Raw genomic sequence first — 14,924 nt, forward strand, 5'->3', positions numbered from 1 at the left:
AACATTTTCCCCTCTGGCTACATTTCAGTGTCATGTACCTACCTCTGTTGTCATGTCGATTCTGAAAGTAGCCCTGAAATTTTATCAAGAGTGTAAGACCTGACACCTGGGTGATTCAGGCTCCACGTTACAACAGGGGATGCTCACAAAGGAGCAAACTGAAATCTTTTTCTGAGGCCCCAAGAAATGCAAACACAAAATATTTCGCCATTGCTGCCTATAAGCTCATCCTTCCTTCTCATAGCTTTGGCAGCTTCTCAAGCATAGCAAAAGGTGGCGGACTTTTTGTTGTTGTACTTGGCAAAGGTAAATTTGCTACAAGAGGGTCTCTTAGCAGGGCAGACCCTGTAAGTAAAGATCGGGCACCCCAATTAGTAATTGAATTTAGGTAGCTTTGTTGTTGTTGCTTCCAAAGCACAAAATCTCAGCCTGTTTCTTCCACTGTGAAATTGTATTCTGTAAATTGCCTTAGTGCTGTTTTTATTTTTTAACTGGCTCTAGAATAATGCTCTAAAGTAATAAAGTTTATATAGGAAAGTAGCTTTATGTTATACAAAAATACTCCTCAGTAATTCCATGTAAAGGAACAGGGATATGTTTGAAAGGCACAAGAGAGCATCTCTGAATCTGGTATACAGAAACGCATATCATTTCTTTTACTAGTGGAACTCCATGGCTGTAATGAAGTGTCCACAGATGGACAGTATATTGTAGGAATGATATTGACCAACTGAATATGGCCAGAAAAGCGTGACCCTAGACAAACAGGTACCACCAGCCTGTAATGCCCTTGAAAATGCCAATTAGTACCTTTCCAAAATCTACCCAAATTTTTACCTGATCATGCTCCTTTAAAATTGCTTTTTAGGGGCAGCTAGGTGGCGCAGTGGATAAAGCATGGGCCCTAGATTCAGGAGGACCTGAGTTCAAATCCCACCTCAGATACTTGACACTTACTAGCTGTGTGACCCTGGGCAAGTCACTTAACCCTCGTTGCCCCGCAAAAAACAAAAAACAAAACAAAAAAATTGCTTTTTAGAAATAGTAAGAGATAAATGAAAAATCTCACTCGGGTTCAAAAACTCAAATGCATGAGAACAAGGTTGGGGAGAGCTGACTTATATAGCAGTTGGTCTGAAAAATATCTGGGAGTTTTAGTGGATTTCAAGCCCAATAGGAAGGAGAAGATGGAATGGCATGGTGGCACAAAAAGCTAATGCAATCTTGAGCTTTACTGAAAAGCATCATGTCAGAAGTGATAATCCCACCTTAATTTGTTCTAGTCAGAATAGATTTGGAATATTGTATTCAGTTCTGGGTACCACATTTTACATTCCACTTGATAATCTGGGAAGTGTCCAGAGGATGGTGAAGGGCCTTGAGACCATGCCATATGAGGATCAGTTGAAGAAAATGAAGATATTTAGTTTGAAAAAGAGAAAACTTAAGTAAGATAGGCTAGAAGTCTTCAGGTATTTGAAGGAATGTCCTACAGAAGAGGGATTTGTTTTGTTCTTTTTGACCCCACAGGGTAGGGTCGGAGTTACAAAGAGGCAAATTTAGACCTGGCATACATAAGGGAAATTTTCTTGATGATTGGAACTGTCCAAAATTGGAATAAAGGTGTAGATCCTGGACTGGGTATGCCCTTAGGGAAAGGGCCAGTGTGCCAGCACACAGCCTTCCTTCTATGCACATCTTTCAGCAGTATTTGTTGTTGATGATCAGTTGTTCCGTACTGTCTGACTCTTGGTGACCCTGTGAACCATAGCACATCAGGCCCTTCTATCTTCCACTATCTCTGGAAGTCTGTCCAACTTCATGTCATTGTTTCCATGACATTATGTATTCATCTCATCCTCTGCCGTCCCCTTTTCCTTTTGCCTTTTTTTCTTTCCCAGCATCAGGGTTTTTTCCAATGAGTCCCATCTTCTTATCATGTGGACAAAGTATTTGAGCTTCAGTTTCAGGATTTGACCTTCCAGTGAATCATCTGAATTAATTTCTCTAAGTATTGACTGATTTGGTCTCCTTGCTATGTGAGGGACTCTCACAAGTCTTCTCCAGCACCACAATTCTAAAGCATTGATTCTGCAGTGCTCAGCTTTCCTTATAGACCAATTTTCACAGCCATACATTGCTACTGGAAAGGCCATAGCTTTGACTATACAGACCTTTGTCAAGTGGGTGATGTCTCTACTTTTTAGTATACTGTCCAGATTTTCCATAGTTTTCCTTCCCAGGAGCAAATGTCTTTTAATTTCATGGCTGCAGTCCCCATCTGCAGTCATCTTTGAACCCAAGAATATAAAATCTGACACTGCTTCCATTTCTTTTCCATCTGTCTGCCAGGCAATGATGGGACCAGTTATCAAGAGCTTAGGGGTTTTTTATGTTAATCTTTTACACTGTCCTCCTTCACCCTCAACAAGAAGCTTCTGAGTTCTTCACTTTCTGCCATCAGAATGGCGTCATCTGCATAGCTGAGATTGTTGATATTTCTCCCAGCAACCTTAATTCCTTAATTCAAAAGTGTTAGTAGTGGGTTTTACTCAGCACAGCAGGAACCCTTCTTACCCCACATTGGTCAACTACTTCGCCTCCATGAACTAGTAACCATGTCAAAGGAACATGCAGTCTGCCATTGATCTTGCATGACTTATTCCTGTGTGGATACAATATGAAAATTTTAAGATCATTACTGGTCAAAGAAATGAGACCACCCCAAACTACATTACCTTCACTGACATGGAACATTTATTCAGGGATGCTGCAAAAAATCAAGTTGCAGTGAACCCCACCCCCAACACAGTCTTTGCTGACAAATGTCTGATTGGTTGCAGATTTGGTAATGCAGTTGTATAGTCAAACATGAAGTATTGACCTTTCATGGTGATGAATGATGCAAGCAGTCCTGAGGTATAAGTGAAGAACAAAAGGGAGACCAAAACTTTCTATCCAGAAGATGTATTTTCTATGGTCTTTACCATGATGAAAGAAATTGCTGAAGTTTACCTTGGGAAAACTGTCACAAAGGCTGTCATCACAGTAGCAGCCTACCTCAATGATTCCCAACTTCAGACCATCAAAGATGCTGGAAGCATCATTGGTCTCAATGTGCTCTGAATCATCAATGAGCCAACTACTGCTGTTATTGCCTATATCTTAGTGAAAAAGGTTGGTGCTAAGAGAAATGTGTTGATCGTTGACCTTGGAGGTAGCACTTTCAATGTCTCCATTCTTAACCCTGAAGAAGGCATCTTTGATGTTAAGTCCACAGCTGAGGATACCTACTTGGATGTGGAGGACTTTGACAACTGCATGGTCAACCATTTGTGGATGCGTTCAAGTGAAAGTATAAAAGAACATCACTGAGAATAAGAAGGCTGACTTATGCCATGTGTGAACATGAAAAAGGTACTCCTTCTTTCCTGTCCAATACTGAAGTGGGTTTTCTCTATGAATATATCAACTTCTTTTCCTCTATCACCCATATCTACTTCAAAGAGCTGAATGCTGACCTCTTCCACGGCACCCTGTGGGAAAGCCCCAAAGGGATGCCCAGCTAGAAAATACACAAACACTGACGTGACATTCGTGATGCAACTACATACTGCACAGAAATTCATGACATCATCTTGGTGGATAGTTCCATTTGTATCCTCAAAATTCTAGAAACTTCTATAAAACTTCTTCAATCACTAAGATCTCTACCAGAGTATCCATCCTGATGAGGCTGCTGCCTATGGTGCAAATGTCTAGGTTGCCATCTTGTCCAGAAATAGATCTGAGAATGTTCAGGACTTACTGCTTTTGTTATTGAAACTGCTGGTGGAGTTTTCCAATCCAATCCAATAAACATTTATTAAGCACTCACTATGTGTCAGGCACTGTGCTAAGCAGTAGGGATATAATTAATGAAAAAGAAAGACAGTCCTTGCCTTCAAGGAGCTTACAATCTAATAAGGGAAGACAATATACAAAAGGAGGTAGGAAAGCAGGGCAAAGGGAGATATACCAGGGGGTATCTTGTTCCCTGGAGTTGAAACCAGAGAAAGCAGCATATGCAGATGGAGTGAGCTTAGAGTCCAGTTTTTTCCCTCAATAAAGGAAGGCATTGGGGAAAATTTGGTCCTTTACCCTGCAGCCCTCCAATCAGAGGGTAGAGGAGACTGAGGGAGGTAGTATCAATAAAGGCTTGAGTTAGCAACATGGTGATGAGATTAGAAATGATGAGCTTCTGCTGGTAGGAGCATCTTGTTGAAACAAGTCACAGAAGAAAATGTAGTTATGACAGTTCTGATTAAATGCAATACAATGTCCCCACCAAGTAGATACAGACCTTTACCACCTACTCAGATAACTAGTTTAATGTACTTATTCAAGTACACAAAGGTGAAAGAAAAATGACAAAGGACAGCTTACTTGGCAAAGTTTGAGCTCACAGGAGTGTAGCTCAGATTGAATTTAACATTTGACATCACTGTAAATGGCATCCTCAATGTATCTGCTATGGATAAGAGCACAAGCAAGGAGAGTAAGATCACCATGACCAATGACAAAGGTCTTCTGAAAAGAAGACACTCAATGTGTGGTCCAGGAGCAATACAAGGCTGAGAACCAGAGAAACAAGATATCTACCAAGAACTCACTTGAATCCTATGCTTTCAACTTGAAGGCTACAGTAGAGGATGAGAAATTCTAAGACAAAACTGGTGATGAAGACTAATAGAAGATCTTTGACAAATGTAATAAAATAATCAACTGGTTGTATAAGAACCAGACTACTGAGAAGAAAGAATTTGAGCATCAGCAAAAAGAATTGGAAAATGTCTACAAACCCATCACTATTAAACTATACAAGAGTACAGGGGGCATGCCAGGAGGCATGCCAGTGGGTTCCCATGTGGTAAAGCAGCCCCATCCAGAGGTTCTTCTTATAGACCTACCATTGAAAAAGTCAACTAAAAACACAAGAAGAAAGAGCATTCCACATAGTTTTCAAAAATCAAAGGACTCAAATTTGTAGCCAAGGCATTGACATTTCAGCTACTTTGTAAATCTGGGAATTCTGAATACTTAAAAGTGTGCAGAGGAAGAGAAGCAAACAGCATTGCATTTTCTCAGTACTGTAAAAAATGGAAATGCAATTCTTGATCTGGAGAATATAATCTATTTAAAATTGGCACCATGAAAAAAAAATGTCAGTAATTTACCCCTATCTGAAGGTCTTCAAGGAGAAACTGGATGAGAGCTTTGTCAGGGATGTTTTAGACCAAATCCTTGTTGTGAGATGGTTTGAACAAAATGGCTTCTGAGGCCCTTCCAACTCTGTAAGTATGTCATTCTATGACTGGAAACCAAACTGCACAATAATGGTTTGAAGGATTTCAGGAGGTTTTGCCAAAATAAAAAGGAGATTCAGGAACAGCATGATAACTGTATTCAACTATTTGAAGGGCTGAGTGTAGAGAACAGATTCAATTTTGTATTTAACTCCAGACAATAATGGCTGAAGTTACAAAATAACAGATTTAGACTTGATGGAAGAAAAAACTTCCTAACAATTAAAACTGTCCCAAAATGAAATGAATTCATTTGGGAGATAGAGGGTTGGCCTTCTCTGAAGATCTTAGAGTAAAGGCTGAAGGACCACGTGCTAGAAATGTTTTGCAGAAGGAATTCCTTCTCAGGTATAGGTTAGACTAAATGACTCCAAAGGCCCTTTCCAATGATGACATTTATGAGATCTTTTTGATGCTGTGAAGCAGCCTAATTAAATCATCTTGACCTATTAAAATAGGAGAATTAAATAATTTTTGGAAACATTCAATGAAAACTCAAATTGCCTGATTTCAAGATTTTTGTCCTTGCCAAGGCTAGGACAAAATAAATATGAACAAATAAATAATGAATGAATGAATGAATAGATAGATAGATAGATAGAAAGAAAGAAAGAAAGAAAGAAAGAAAGAAAGAAAGAAAGAAAGAAAGAAAGATAGATAGATAGATAGATAGAAAAAGAAAGAAAGAAAGAAAGAAAGAAAGAAAGAAAGAAAGAAAGAAAGAAAGAAAGAAAGAAAGAAAGATAGATAGATAGATAGATAGATAGATAGATAGATAGATAGATAGATAGATAGAATCAAAATTTGAGAACTTTTCCAATTCCACAATAACCCTTTGGTGTTTTTCAGTGCCAAATCAGATTCGAATAAAATTAATTCCGTATGAGGTAAATGACAATTCTTCTTTCTTGATTCCAAGATAAGTAAGGTTCAGTGATTTTACAGTAACTAAGTTGAGTTTTGAATTCTTTTAAACTTCAAATGTAAAACAAAATACAACAAGGGACAAAACGGTCCCTGTTTGGGATTAGTCTAATACAGTCAGTTAGTCCTGCTATAACACTCATTTTGAAAACTCAAATTGTTCCAATGGGATTGATATATTAGGGAACAATGTGAACATAACTCAAATTTCATGTTTGCTAATATGCTCAAAAAACAGTGAGAAGGCCAAAAACTATACCCCTTCACACTTACTCACAAGCTGCAACATTTCCAAGGCCCATTTCTACAAGCAAGCATCAGGGGGTAGCTAGGTGGCGCAGTGGATAGAGCAACAGCCTTGGATTCAGGAGGATCTGAGTTCAAATTTGACCTCAGATACTTAACACTTACTAGCTGTGTGACCCTGGGCAAGTCACTTAACTCCAATTGCCTCACCAAAAAAAAAAAATCAAGCATCAGGTCTTTTTCAAGGTAAAGTGCCATATTTATTGTCTATTTTCTGGTGCGATAATTGCTGTGGACAGAATCGAGCTGGTTATCACCACCACCATCGCCTTCTGCCAGGACATCTAATCCCCAAGTCCTGAATGTGCAGCCTGTCCAACTTTCTCAAAACTTTGCCAGCTCATGCCCCCTCCCTCTCCATGAGAACCAGGATGAAAGATAAGCTGCCACTGTTTATTATATTTTTATGCAATTAACATGTATAAAACTGAGTTACCCTTTTTTATGAAGTCCCTGATTCTTTTTACATATCATTGACAAAGATTTTTAGTGTTGTGCTCCATTTTTTCCCATAAGCCCTATGGTTTTTATTACATAATTTTGCATGGCATGATGCTCTTTGCACGCACAGTTTGTTAAAGCAGAACTAACTATAGTTACATTCTTGACTTCAACCAGTTCTTATTAAATGAAAATGAACCAACAATCTTTATATCAAAACTGAATTTCAACATTTATATTCAAAGTTAGTCCTGTGCATTGGCATTGAAAGTGGCCATCACAGTGTGATGTGAAAAACTCATTTGTCCAACCTTTCCCTTGATTAAGCATTGTCTTCAGGAAGTCCTCTTAAGCATCCACATACACTGCCTATAATATTACTATATTATCGCCTTTATGATATATTAATATATGATTACTTTATCTGACTGTTTGAGTGGGAATTGGATAAAGGACAGTAACATTTGGACTTGGAGAAGAGAGGAGCAGAAATCCTCTTCTCCAAAGGGCATGAGAGGGGGCAGCTAGGTGGCACAGTGGATAGAGCACCGGCCCTGGATTCAGGAGGACCTGAGTTCGAATCCAGTCTCAGACACTTGACATTTACTTAGCTGTGTGACCCTGGGCAAGTCACTTAGCCCTCATTGCTCCACCAAAAAAAAAAAAAAAAAAAAAGGAAATGAGGAGCATTGCTGAGAAGGGCAGAATCACCCAGAGTACTCCAGTAGAGGATAGCCACACATCAGAAGGGCACTGAGCAGCTTAGGGGTAGACAAGACCATTATCATCAAATGTCCAAATTGAAAGGAACCAGAGAGGCCATTCTGTCCAATCTTTAGCTGACTAAGAATGCTTCCTATAGCATTCCTCTGTGGTCTTCCAGAGTGTATTTGAAGAGCCCCAATGAGTTGGAATCCACTTCTTTCCAAGATAGTATATTCCACATTCTTTGCATATTTCTAGAAGTTAAGAAACTTTTTCTAATATTAAGTCTAAATCTGACATTTTAACTTCTACTCACAGTTCTGTCCCCTTGGATCAAGCCAAACAAGTGAAATTTCTTTCACATAACAATCAACTATCATAGGACAGGGACTGAACAAAACTTGTGATTTCGCTGGCATAGAGAATTCCCAAATAAGGAAACTCCCTCTTCCAATGCAAGTTAGTACCTCCTCTGAAACATATAAAGACTTGTCTAGATCACTGAGAGGTTAAGTAACTTCCCCAGGGTCACAAAGTCAGTAAATACTGGAGTTGAAACTTAAACCTCGTTCTTCTTGACTCTGAGGCCACCTCTCTATCTAGGTTGCAGTCCATATAGTGTTCTCCTTTCAATCTTTTCTTTTCCAGGCTAAAAATTCTAAGTTACTTCTACTGATTCTCATATGGGATGGTCTCTAGTTTCTTCACCATCTTGGTTTTCCTCAGGATTTGTTCGACCCTTGCCAATATTATTCCTAATATTCAGTATCTAGAATTGAACACAGTACTTCAAAAATGGAGATTTCCCTGAGCAAGAAGCACATCATCCCCTACATTCTGGACACTGTTTCTTTTAATACAACAAACGAAGATCTCATTAATTTTGGGGGCAGCTGTGTCACTCTGTGGACAAATATAGAGCCCACTGTCACTAACTCCACTCCACCCAGATCTTTTGTACAGAAATAATTGTCTAGTCAACTTTCCTCACCCTATACCCTACCTACCCCCAACTAATTCTTATGGGACAGTTAGAGAAAGGGAAAAGGGAACATATATTTTGCCCACTTAAGTGTTGACATAAGCAGGTCCTGACTATATATTTGTCTACAAACATTTCTTAGGCTTGTTATTGTTTTACAAAGTCATTCTCTTGCTTTCCTTTTTCTCTTGGTAATTATTTTAAATTGAAAACTAGAGCTCCCTATAAATAAGCTCAAGCAATCACAGAAACTGTATTAAATAAAGAACAAATAACCAATTTACAGCTATTCCTCAGATAGTAATTAGTTGCAACCATTTGCCATAATGTAAAATGCATTACTTTTCAACAGTACAAAAATTAATTGTATTCTGAATTTGTTTCTATCTCGTGTTGTCAATTAACTTTCTTTTCTACAAATCTTGTACTGCTAAAGACATCTTAATGCTGTTAGGAAATAACAGGATGAGAGCACCATTATTCTTACATTAATAATAATATTTTTAATTACTTGGAGCCTTTCCCTGAGGAGGAAACTGATTGTTCTCAAATTATAAGTGGTTATAATAATTCCCTTCCCCCATTCACTCCAGGGGGTTTCACAAGTCAGTAATAGAATTGTGTTTCTCCTGAATTTTATAATACAAATGTTTCCCAAAGGAGGTTGCAAGTGATTAATTATGGTGATAACCAAAGAATTTTTCTATCTAATTGAAGTTGAGTATGGACTAAAAAGCTTGGAATTATGGGATTGATCCATTGTTTAAAATATTTGACATTGCTGGGTAAGGTAAATGAGATAATGATTCTTTTCTCTTATCATGAGGAGATGCTTTGGGGCACAGGGAGCAAAAAGTATCCAGAAGAACTCTGTTGGCTCTTGGCCTGACAATATTGGATATTTAGATAAGAGCTAGAGTATTCTTTATAGGTCTGGTCACCATATTTGAGGAATTATATGAACACTTGGAGAACTTCCAAATTAAGGTAACTAGAATGGTAGGAAGACTCGATTCCATGTCATATGAGGATCAGTTGAATGACCTGGAGATGTTTAGCCTGTAGAGATTAAGATTTTGGGGGATCACATAATAACTGTCTTCAAATGTCTGAAGATTTGCCCTGTAGAAAGGTGCTTAGGTTTGTTCTGTTTGACCCTAAAGGAAAGATCTAGAATAGTGGGTAGAGGTTGCCAGGAAGCAAACTGCAGCTTATAATAAGGAAAAATTATCTAACAATTAAAATGCAATTGGGCTTCTTCAGGAAATAAGGAGTTGTAAATTACTATGCATCTTCAAGGAAAGATTGGATAACCATTTGTTGATTTGTTAGGGATGACATAGAGAAGATGAAATGAGTTAAATATAGATAAAACTCAATCAGTGCTTTCCAAAGCGTGCCTGTATTCAAGGTGGGGTGGGGGTTATACCATGCCTACATGGGGTATGTGATCAATAAATTGGGAAGGGTGAGAACTGTGGGGCTTGTCTTCAACAAAACCACACCTATCCTTCACCCATTATCCTTTGAAGAGGGTATATGGGGTATTCATTTGAGGGCTTGCCAAGCTCTTTTCAGGGCTGCTCATCCACCTTTGGTGTCCACCTAGCACTCAACTCTCACCTGTTGGTCTAATAAGCTATAGCATGTGTAGCAGCCCCACCCTGGTAAAGCATCTCAGCAGATGGGCTAAACCACTTTGAGGGTAAGCAACATTCTCAAACCCATCAGTGAGTTAAGGGAGATGTCTACCTCACACATGTGAAGACTTCCCCTGGTGGAATGGGCAGATGAGAATAATTTGTTCCAAAAACCATGAAGGTGGTTGAAGCAGGAGCTGTGGGTTGCTTGGAGCTTGGTTAGCCATCAAAAACACCAGGGTCATCACTGCATCCCAGGTCATTGCCAATTGTCCTGACTTTTGTTTTGCCACTGGACTTCGATGACTGGAAGAGTGAGGCTGATGACTTTGTGCAACTCTACCTCACTTAAACTCAATTTATAATGTCATTCGTCATCTTTGAAAGCAAAGGACAAACAATAGCATCAATTCCTGTTGTTGAACAAGCTCCCAGTCTAATACACACACACACACACACACACACACACACACACACATACATACACACTTCTGTGAGATACTGGCCCCTTAAGACAATTATAACCTATAACCCTCTTAATCAAGATCTGTACACTCACAACAACAACCACACAAATGTCATTGGGAAAATCCATCTTCCCAGCATACCCATCTTCTTCCCTCCCAAATCACTTCATGGCTGTGGCCAGTATCCCTCAGAAACCAGGATTTGGACTCCAAGGCAGTGACCAATGAGCCTCATCCCTTCCTTTTCATTTTGAATGAGTAAGAATGAGTCAGACAGGATAAGCCAATATGAATGGGTAGCAATCTGTATTAAATATCTCATTAATTTATCTTTTTTTAATTTTTTAATTAAATTCTATTTTATTTCAAACAAAGATTAGCCTTCCCATCTCCCCCCACCCATTGAGAAAGCAAGAAAAACAAAATCCCTATTCCAAGCACTAGAAGTCAAGCAAAACAAAATTTTCATTGGCCATGTCTAAAAAAAAACAACACTCTAAGTCCATCTCCTTTCTGTCAGTAAAAAGGCAGCATGTTTCATCATGAGGCCTCAGAAATTATGGCTGGTCATTGTGTTAAATCAGAGTTCCCTGGTAATGATAGGAATCAGAGGGGAGACATTGTTTCCCCATATTTGAATGTAAGCAATTTATCTTTGTTTAGTCTTCTTCATCATTTTTTCACATTCCTTTGCTCTAGGCTAACAGTCTTTGTCTTCTGGAATATCCTATTCCAAGTTCTCTGCTTCTTTAGAGTGGTAGCTGCTAGAAATATTTCATGGGCTGTCTTCCTCTAAAAGTGTTACACCTAAGTGGAGTTTCTAGAAGGATTGGGTAGGAAAAGTGACCTCTGAAGACTGCATGCATTTGCTATGCATTCACAATGAAAGCCTGAACTGTTTGTGGTAGGAAAAGACTGGAAACAAAGTAGGTGCTTACGGATTAAGGAATGGATAAACAAATTGTGGTTCTTGAATTGGATGTAACCTTACTGCCCTGTCAAACAAAAACAAAAACAAAAAACAATGAGTATGAAGTATGAATGAGTATGAAAAAATAATGAGCATGAAGAATTCATTATGAACTGATTCATAATGAAGAAAACAGAACCAGAAAAATTACATATTGACCACAAAAAATGCAAGTGAAATAACAGTAATAAAAATGAAATTATATTATAGAATTATAATGACTATGCTTGCCCTTGGAGTATCAATCAATAAACACTAATAAACACCTACTGTGTGTCAGGTACTATGACTAAGTACCAGGGATACAAATAGAAGCATTAAGGAACTTATAACAAATGGGGGAGATAACATGCAAACAAACATATAAAAAGCAAGCTACAAATAGGAAAAATAGGAAATAATCAACCAAGAGAAGACTGATGTTTCTCCTTCTTTCTCAAAGAGGATCATGACATCAGGAGATGATGTCATGACTTGCAGTGAATTGGATTTAAGTGAGGGAAGGCTGTGCAAAGTCACCAACCTCACTCTCTCCTCCAGAGCCATCTGCTTCCAGTGGCAAGATATATCAATCAGGACAACAGGAGATGTCCCCAGATGTTTGAGGCAATTGGGGTTAAGTGACTTGCCCAGGATCTGAGGTGAGATTTGAATTCAGGTCCTCCTAACTTCAGGACCAGTGCTCTATCCACTGCACCACCAAGGGAAGGCACTGGAATTAAGAGTCAGGGAAGGCTTCCTGTAGGAGATGGGATTTTGGTTGAGACTTAATGAAAGCCTAAGACATCAGCAGTTGGAGCAGAGTTCCACTCTATGCCTAGAGCTGAGAGAAGTGATAAGAAAAATGCACCTTTGTATTTTTTGCAACCTTCAAAGAAGTAGGTGGCTCAGCATAAAGAACACTGCATATACTGTTAGTCTTCATTGTGTTAATAGTTTTGATCACTTTTTTTCCTTTTTTAAAAAATTTTTGGTTACAAGGAACAGTTCTCTCTACAAAGGGGAGAGGAAAGATATATTCAGGGAAAAGATATATTCAGCATATTTTACTGCCCCACTGAGGGGCAGTAAGAAAAAAACAATTAATGTATCAATATTTTTTAATGAGGGATTGCTTTGGACTGGACTCTACAGGAAAGAAAAAGAAATAGACCTAAGGTAATAAGTGACTTAAAATAGAGAAGAGGGATGAGAAACTTGAAAGTAAAATGGGAAAGATGCTAAGTCCCTATTTTGATTACTGTGTGTAGTGGGGAAAGAATTGGCTTGTTCTTTGGCCCTCTCAGCTATATTCTGAGTTTAATTTGACTCTGGACTCTTTCTCTCAGAGTATCGCTGGCTGTGTCTCCCACTCAGGGTTCTAGAGTACCCTTGAGGGGTCAGGGAAGCTTTTCTCTAATCCTATCAGGTCAAGCTTTCATTCCCATGTATCTCCTCCCACTCCTCCAGTCATTACTGCCCCAGTTTCATTTAACTCCTTACCATCTATTAGTTTTTCCTAAGGAATATTTATTTCAAAGCCAGTAGCAAGAATAGACGTTATAAACATTTCCATCCAATACTGGGGAGCACACTTTTCCCCTATACCGCCTTAGTTCCTGGAGAGAGTGGGTTCAGGCTTAACGCAGTGCATACATAACCTTAACCCCAGCAGGTTCACTTCCAAATGGACATAGCTGATGAGTTCTCATCTTAGCTACCACTAGGCTGGCTCTCTCTCTCTCTCCACAGGGCCTTGCCACAGGTCCAGTGGCTGCAAAACTTGGAAAGTCATCATACCTTTCCAGAAGCAGACCCTTTAGTATCTTCCATGTGAGGGACTGCATTCACCCTCCCTCCCCACCTCCCCCCTTAAACAAGTATAAGAAAAACCAGCAGCATCTTCTTGAGGCTGTACTCAAGGCTGATACAGTAATGATTCTTTCAACACTTAAAAAATATCATTTCAATAACTGTGGGTATTATCTCCATCAATTCAGATCACTGTGAATTACCAGAGCCACAAAAATTGATCACTTGGTAGCTGATCTCTTGCTGACGAGCCCCTCCAATCTTGGGGAAACTAGAAGCTTTTCCAATTTGGAAGAGACCACCAGAACTCTGGCACATTCTTGAGAGAGACCCAGGGTCACCTCTACTCAATGCTGAAGCATATAGCAGTATGACTTTTGTAGAAGGCATTATAAATGAAATTGAAATTGTTTCTGCTCGATGTAATTTCACTTCTTTTCAATAAAAAATTTCACCCTCCCCCACTCTCAAGAAATTTACAGTCTAGCAATACAATGATCCAAGACAATTCCAAAAGACTCATTAAGGAAAATACTATCCATCTCCAGAGAAAGAACTATGGAGTCTGAATGCAAATAGAAGCATATTCATTTTCACTTTTTTATTTTTGGTTTTTGTAGCTTTTCCCTTTTGTTCTGTTTATTCTTTCACAACATCACTAACGTGGAAATATGTTTACATTATTGCACATGTATAACCCATATCAGATTGCTTGCCATTTTAGGGAGGGAGAATGGAAGGGAGGGAGGAAGAATTTAGAATTCAAAATCTTATAAAAATGAATGGGGGGCAGCTAGATGGTACAGTGGATAAAGCACCAGCCCTGGATTCAGGAGTACCTGAGTTCAAATCCGGCCTCAGACGCTTGATACTTACTAGCTGTGTGACCCTTGGCAAGCTACTTAACCCCAGTTGCCTCACCAAAAAAAAAAAAAAAAGTGGGTGCAATAACCATTAATATTTCTAAGTAGTGAATAATTTTAAAAACACAGTTGAACACTAATAATTTTAGAAAACACAATGGCATGGGACAGATCTGAGAGCCGCACAGGGGAGAATTACCGTTCCTAAAGTAGGGCTGGGATCCCAATCCCCCAGACCATTGTTAGAAAGCTTATTCTCTCCAACTGAAGGCATAATTTATAAGCCATTAATATGTTTCATAATTACACTTCCAAAAGACAAAGTCACTATGAACTTAGACCTTTAAATCTGCCTCATCAGACTATAAGACTAATTTAGCAACATACCATGTGTTATGCCAGGTTGGGCAGACTGAGAAAAGATAAATGGAGAAGAAGGGTAGTATAAAACAGTCCAGAAAGGATGGGGCTTCTAATAAATAGTTGTTCA

General features: G+C 38.9%; 1 pseudogene; it reads left to right on the forward strand.

Moving 5' to 3' along the window:
• Positions 1-2,895: 2,895 nt before the first annotated feature.
• Positions 2,896-3,569, forward strand: LOC122747416 (annotated as a pseudogene).
• The last annotated feature ends 11,355 nt before the right edge of the window (positions 3,570-14,924 follow it).

Source organism: Dromiciops gliroides, chromosome 3 (genome assembly GCF_019393635.1).
Source record: "Dromiciops gliroides isolate mDroGli1 chromosome 3, mDroGli1.pri, whole genome shotgun sequence".
Classification (NCBI taxonomy): Eukaryota; Metazoa; Chordata; class Mammalia; order Microbiotheria; family Microbiotheriidae; genus Dromiciops; species Dromiciops gliroides.